Raw genomic sequence first — 7,308 nt, 5'->3', positions numbered from 1 at the left:
GAATGTGTGTGTGTGTGTGTCTCTCTCTCTCTCTCTCTTTTTAAGGCAGCATGGCTTTCCAGGCATGGTAGAGCAGGTCTGTAATCCCAGAACTTGGAAGGATGAGGAACAGGAGGCTGGGGTCAGACTGGGTTATTTAGTGAGATCTTGTCTCCAAAAAGAAAGAACAAAAAAGCGTTTTCTTTATTTGGGCAAATGAAAGTAATCATTAGAAACTGTCAAACACTTATCTTTTCATATTCTCAGAGTCTCTTGGCTTGTCACAAATAAAAGCATAAAGCCTATAAAATTCTGTTCTTAGTCATACTTTGACTTTTTATAAGCACCTGATAAATGAATTTTCTCAGAGTGAAGCATAATTTGGTGAGAGCTGGCTTAAAATAGGCAAATACATTTTTCTAGTCCTGTCTGAGACTGCACCTAGGGGCAGAATTTATATGGGCTCTAATAATCTAGTGCTCATTAGTGAATTCAAAATACATGAGAGAAATTTACAAGCACTTCTCATATATACATACATGTATGTATGTTCATATATATGATTTTCATATACCTGGTGAGAAATACATAGAATAAATAGAAATATAAAACATTTTATTTTCTGAGGTGCTAGGAATCCAATGCAGGGACCCACATGTTAGGACTTTACCACTGAGATAAACCTCTAGACTCGTATTTTCTACTGATGTATAGTCTGAAAATATTCTCTGAATTAATTTACTTCTACTGACTCCCAAAAATTGACCTCCAGAACTAGCTTCAGAACCTATGATGACCTCATCCTGTCCTTACGGCAATTCCAAATTTGTTATCTGCCATTATTAAGTTCAGAACAGTTGCTCTTGGGGCTGGGAAAGTGCCGCAGTGGTAGAGTGCTTGCCTTGCATGCATGAGGCCCTGGGTTCGATTCCTCAGCACCATATATGCAGAAAAAGCTGGAAGTGGTGCTGTGGCTCAAGTGGTAGAGCATTACTCTTGAGCTGAAGAGCTGAGGGACGGCACCAAGCCCTGAGTTCAGGCCCCATGACTGACAAAACAAAACAAAAAACAACAACAAGAAAATTGCTCTAACTTGAGTTTGACACTCAATAAAATTGTGATGTCAGTGTTCATAGAGCATCCAATGTTGAGATCATTATTTATGATTGTTCATGTAAAAAGGGAAATGTGATAGAACCATTGCTGACAATTGCTATTAATTATATAATCAAAAGGAAAATATCTCAACAATAACATTACTGACTTATATTTCTGTTACTCTAGACATTCACCTTTTTCCATTTTCTATTCCTGTTGTATTTGGTGATTTGTTGTTTGTTTTGAGTGATGTATTTGTGTGCATGTGTGCATCCCAGGCAAAGTGATTAGTGTCAACCATTACATCTATTTTGGTACAAGGTTTTATGATTAAGTCACTTTTACACTATGTTACAATCAACAAATGGATGGAATATTGATATAAAAAATTGATTTGGAAGCAGGGCGCTGGTGCTCACGCCTGTAATCCTAGCTACTCAGGAGGCTGAGATCTGAGGATCGCAGTTCAAAGCCAGCCCAGACAGGAGAGACTGTGAGACTCCTATCTCCAATAAACCACCAGAAAACCGGAAGTGGCGCTGTAGCTCAAGTGGTAGAGCACTTGCCTTGAGCTGAAGAGCTGAGGGACAGCGCCCAGGCCCAGAGTTCAAGCCCCACGACCGACCAAAAAAAAAAAAAAAATTGATTTGGAAGAGATGAATACACATTTATAAGGTTAGACCTTCATAGGCCCTCTGAGTGAACATAGAAAGGAAGCAACTGCAGAACAATTGAAAACTGTACAGCAATCATATCCTCTGTGGTTTTGGCTTCCCCTTTGCCTCTAAAGTTTGAATCCATTTTTATTCTATTTCTCAGATAATTTATGTGTATATTTAAGCTGGGCGCTGGTGGCTCACGCCTATAATCCTAGCTACTCAGGAGGCTGAGATCTGAGGATCGAGGTTCAAAGCCAGCCCGGGCAGGAGAGACCATGAGACTCCTATCTCCAATAAACCACCAGAAAACCGGAAGTGGCGCTGTAGCTCAAGTGGTTGAGCGCTCGCCTTGAGCTGAAGAGCTGAGGGACAGCGCCCAGGCCCAGAGTTCAAGCCCCATGACCGACCAAAAAAAATAAATAAATAAAAAATTTATGTGTATATTTACCCTAAGTGTTAATGAGAATTATTAAAGCCAAAATAATTGGTGTTTAACCAAAGCTCAAATCATATTATTCATGTTGTTTTTGTTTTAACTGAATGTAAAGTTGTTTTTAATTATTAGTTTGATTTAAAATGTTGTGTATGGCATTTATACTATTAGAGGAATGTCTAGCATTTCTGTAATCTTTTTACAAAATGGAACTGGTAGAATAGCTCAGTGGTACATACTTAACTTGTGCAAGAAGCTGGGTTAGATTACCAGTACACACACACACTCACAAAAACTAAAATTAAAAATCAGATTCTGTTGTAGATCTTGTCTATATGACCATTTTGGAATATGAATTTAAAATATTGATGTCTTCCATCTTTTGAGCTATTGCTTCTGACTTCCTTCATCAAAAATATTTTCCTAATAATTTAACATTATGGTAAACCTATACAAACATATCAGTATTGTCATTATTTGGAAAGAACAATCCATTTTTAGTGCCTATTTTTCTAAAACATAATTCTGTAATGAATTTGTTATATATACTTTTATACATGCAAATAAATTTATACTAAGCTAATATTTGTTTGTTTCATTTAAACATCCTCTCAACACTCCTATGAGATAGGTATTATTAGCTAGTTTTACAGGGGATGAAACTGATGTACAGAAAAGTTAAGTAGCCTGTCCAAGGTCACAGAGCTAAAAAATAGCAGAAGCAAGCTAGGTGCCTGCTGGTAGCTCACACCTAAGAAGGCTGAGATCTGAGGTGGTTTGAAGCCAACTAGGGCAGAAAAGTGCAGAAACTCTTAACCAATTCACCACCAAAATGCCAGAAATAGAGCTGTGGCTCAAGTGGGGCAGTGCCCAGGCCCAGAGTTTAAGCCCCAGGATTGGCTAAATACATAAATAAGTAAATTCCAAAAAAAACCCCACAACAAACAAAATGCACCAGACGCAATACTTAAAGCAGCCTGGCTCAATAGTCCCTCCTTTGGAGAGAGTGCAGGAAAATAAAACCAGGATATCGTGTATGCCAAATACATGCTCTACCACTAAGCTACATCCTCAATCCATAAAGACTGTTTTTAACCTGTATGCTATTTTATTTATCTGTGTAAGGTCTGTCTCTAGTTTTTATTTAGTTGGTAAGAGAACTTGCAAAACTTGTATGTGTGTGCCAGTCCTGGAGAGTGAACTCAAGCCCTACATGTTCTCCCTAAGCTTTTTTGCTCAAGGTTATTTACCACTTGAGCCACTGGCTTTTTGGTGATTAATTGGGGAGAAAAGAGTCTCATAGACTTTCTTGTCTAGGCTGGCTTTGAACCTTGATCCTCAGATCTCAGACTCCTGAGTAGTTAGGATTACAGGCGTGAGCCTCTATCACCCAGGCTCAAAACTTCTTAATCTCAGCCCCCTTAACTTAATATTCCCATGAGGTTCCTACACTATAGCCTTCTTGGATGTTTTTTCTCAGAGGTTGGTCTATGTGTAACAAGAAGATGTATGGACTTATTTTTCAGTCAGGCAAGTCCAAATTTTGCATTTTCCAACAAGTAAATGAATAAAGCCAATTCAGATTAGGCTAAATTCCATTGCTTTCTCTCCTGAATCTCACCTTAAAGCAGATGAATAAATACTAGACCTCAATTTCTATTTTTTTTTTTTTGCTTATGTGGTGGTGCTGGGGAATCGAACCCAGGGCCTCATGCATGCAAGGCAAGCGCTCTACCACTGAGCCACCTTCCCAGCCCCTGGACTTCAATTTCTTCAACAAAACAAAGGTTATAGATTGGTTAGTCTCCTGCCAGTTGAAATACTGTTTTGTTTTTGTTTTTCTGTCAGTTGTGGGGCTTGAATTCTGGGAATGGCCACTGTCCCTGAGCTCTACAGCTCAAGGCCAGTGCTCTACCACTTGAGCCACAGTGCCGCTTTCAGTTTTCTGGTGGTTAATTGGAGATAAGTCTTAGGGACAGACTTTCCTGACTGGGCTGGCTTTGAACCATGATCCTCAAGTCTCAGCCTCCTGAATAGCTAGGATTTCAGGTGTGAGCTACTGGTGCCTGGCTAAAATTCTGGTTTCTTATTGGTGGGAGAGAATGAGAAATGACCAAAGAAACTTGTGAATGGTTATTTGTTTTATTGTTTTATTAATGCAACAGAACTGTGTTGTATATACAAATGGCAGGAGACACAAGGGGTTGGAGATGCTGAGTATAGGATATGCAATGATGAATTAAATGCAATCCCTATCTTTATGGATCCTAAGATCTGTGAGGGGAAATGGCAGATGCACAAGAAATTCTAATGCAATATGACAGTATTAAATATAAACTGGAGTCGTTCGATCCCCAGTACCAAAAAAAAGAAAAAAGAAAAGACAAGAAAAAATACAGTTAAATATAAGCTGGAATAAAGCAGCATAGGACAGTTGGAAAGGAAGCAACTGATTTTGTCTGGGGTGGGGTAAATGCTGTGGATGATGTATTGTTTCATTTGAATCTTGAGAGAGAATGAGCTTCACAAGCAAAGGGGAGAATGAGTTTGTGCCAGTCCTGGGGCTTGAAGTGAGTACCCGTGCACTGTCTCTGAATGTCTTTTGCTCAAAACTATCACTCTACCACTTGAACCTCAGGGCCACTTCTGGCTTTTTCTGAGTAGTTTATTGGAGATAAGAATCTCAAGGAGGGCTGGAAAGGTGGCTCAGTGGTAGAGTGCTTGCCTTGAATGCAGGAGGCCCTGGGTTCGATTCCTCAGCATCACATAAGCAGAAAAAGCCGGAAGTGGTGGTATGGCTTAAGTGGTAGAGGGCAAGCCTTGAGCTGAAGAGCTGAGGGACAGCGCCCAGGCCCAGAGTTCAGCACCCCCCCCCCAAAAAAAAAAAAAAAATCTCAAGGACTTTTCTGCCCAGGCTGGCTGGGAACTGGAACTCTCAGACCTCAATCTCCTGAGTAGCCAGAATTACTATAGCACTATAGCGTGAAACACCAGTGCCTGCCATATTTTATTTTAGAACCCAGGAGGTATGTGCATGCTAGGCATGGATGTTTTATTCAGATCACAGGGCCTGGCCTCTGTCCCTCAACCTTTTTGCTCAAGGCTAGCACTCTTCTACTTTACCCTACAGCTCTACTTCTGATTTTTATGTGGTTAATTGGAGATAAGTCTCACTGACTTTCCTGACAGGGCTGGCTTTGAAAGGCAATCCTCAGATCTTAGCCTCTTAAGTAGCTAGGATTATGGTGTGAGCCACCAGTACCCAGCTAACTTAAAAGACTTAATGATGCTACTCATGGACACGTAACATATGGAAATATACTCACTGATTTTAGGGTAAACTAAGGAAATTTCATTTATCAGGCAAACGAGCCTATGTTCCAGTAATATTACATCAAAATGCTCTCAAAATTTTTCCCATAATATCTACTCTGATTTATGTGGCAAAAACAAACTATATAATGGCATGAGGGCCTATAAAGTTTTTATTGCCACTTGTTTGGTATTGCCTGCGTAACCAGTTGCCGGTATCTCAAAGCAAGTGCAGTAAAACATTCACAGCATGTTACTCTATTTCCTACCCTTCCTATAGAGACAAAACTAATGCTCACAAAATATTATAATAGCTTGTGGTGAAAAATTGTTTCATTTAGATTCCAGGTTTCCATTTTCCTGGAAGGAAAGCAAAGTGGTACTGAAGATATTTATTTTAGTTCTCTGCAGGGTCAAAGATACGGCAAATACCTTCTCCTAGGAAAATCACTTCCTAAAGCTATCCTAAGTAAATGCATACTGTAATTAACATAAAATTGGCTAGGTTACTTGTGTCCACACACTTAAATTCATTTGTAAATAACCACTACTTACTTGGCTTCTTCACCGGGAGACCGAGCTCTAAGCATCACAGGTGCAGAAGGGCTTAGAAAATGGCATGAATAGGAACAAAAGGAGGTCGGCGCCAGGAGGAAAACAGAATCTCCCAGAACAAAATAAATCTTGGAAGGGAAGGGGAGACTTAACACCAGGTATTATTGAAAGTTGAAATTGCCTTTTAAAATGGTCATCAGAGATAAGTGTATCAGGTTTGTTAAGGTCTTCCACTACGCTTGTCTGATTTGCTTAAACGTTTGGCTTATTTTGAGAGACACATTTCTGTGCTAAGTACCTAACAGGCGTTAAACCAATATTGATTTTTTTAAGGGAGATAATCATTAAATAGAAACTTGTTATTTTAACTTCCAATTTATGCCTCACAGACAAAACAATTTCTACGGTCCCCTCATTTCACTATTCACAAGAAGAAACCCAACTCTACCAGGCAACGGGAACAGCCTCACAGAGTCATTAAATTATCCACACCCAACAGCTATCGGAGTCAGATAAGGAAATGTTTGGGTAGAGAGTCCCGCTGAGATTCCAAATCTCCAGCAGAAACACCTTGGCATAGAACGCATAGTGAGTTTAAATTTATTTTTAATTAAAGTCACCCAGATGGTATATTAGGATTAATCAATGAAGAGGCGGTATTTGTCTGGGGATGGATTCTAAAATCCAGAGTGAGAAAATCCCCAAGGTGGGGGGTGGGGACGGCTAATAAGAGCCCCAGGGAAAGGCCCTTTCACTAAAGATTGGAAAAATAATACGTTTGAATTTGAATCTCTTTGAATGTAAATCTCCCCTAGCAGCAGGGCCGGGGTCCTCCGGCCTCGGGGAGCTGGGGGCAGGAAGGGAGGGGACGGAACTGCCAAACAGCCCGTCCCGCCGCCAGCTTCAGGTCTGGGGCGCAGAGAAATCACGTTCTGGGCCCCAAGTATTGGAATCCCTCAAAATAACCCCAGGAAGGGTCACGTAGCGAACCCGAAGCAAAGCCAGAACAAGGATCCCCATCCCATCGCACCCTACCCCACCCCCGGCCGCCCCCCAGGCTGGGTTTCCGCTCCGCGTCCCCTTCCCAGGCCCCGGCGGCCTCCCAGAAGGGTCGCGGGGGGCGGGGGAGGGGGCCACGAGCGCGGATCGCGGGTTCTGGCTGGCGGGTGTCTCCCCGGGTTTTCGGAGCCAGCAGGACCGGCCCACCTGGCCCTCCTCCGCCGCGATCGTTCCCCGGCTCCCCGGGGCGGCCGAGGCCTCTCCCGCCTGACC

General features: G+C 41.6%; 1 non-coding gene across 1 annotated transcript; it reads right to left on the bottom strand.

The window, feature by feature from the left end:
* Nucleotides 1-3,848: 3,848 nt before the first annotated feature.
* Trnaa-ugc lies at nucleotides 3,849-3,916 on the bottom strand. The gene has a single exon. It is a non-coding gene; the product is annotated as a tRNA-Ala (tRNA).
* Between the last annotated feature and the right edge of the window lie 3,392 nt (nucleotides 3,917-7,308).

This window comes from Dipodomys spectabilis, unplaced genomic scaffold (genome assembly GCF_019054845.1).
Source record: "Dipodomys spectabilis isolate Male_0828 unplaced genomic scaffold, ASM1905484v1 ptg000145l, whole genome shotgun sequence".
Lineage (NCBI taxonomy): Eukaryota > Metazoa > Chordata > Mammalia > Rodentia > Heteromyidae > Dipodomys > Dipodomys spectabilis.
The sequence above is the reverse complement of the archived record's forward strand: the minus strand, read 5'-3'. Positions and strand labels throughout refer to the sequence as shown.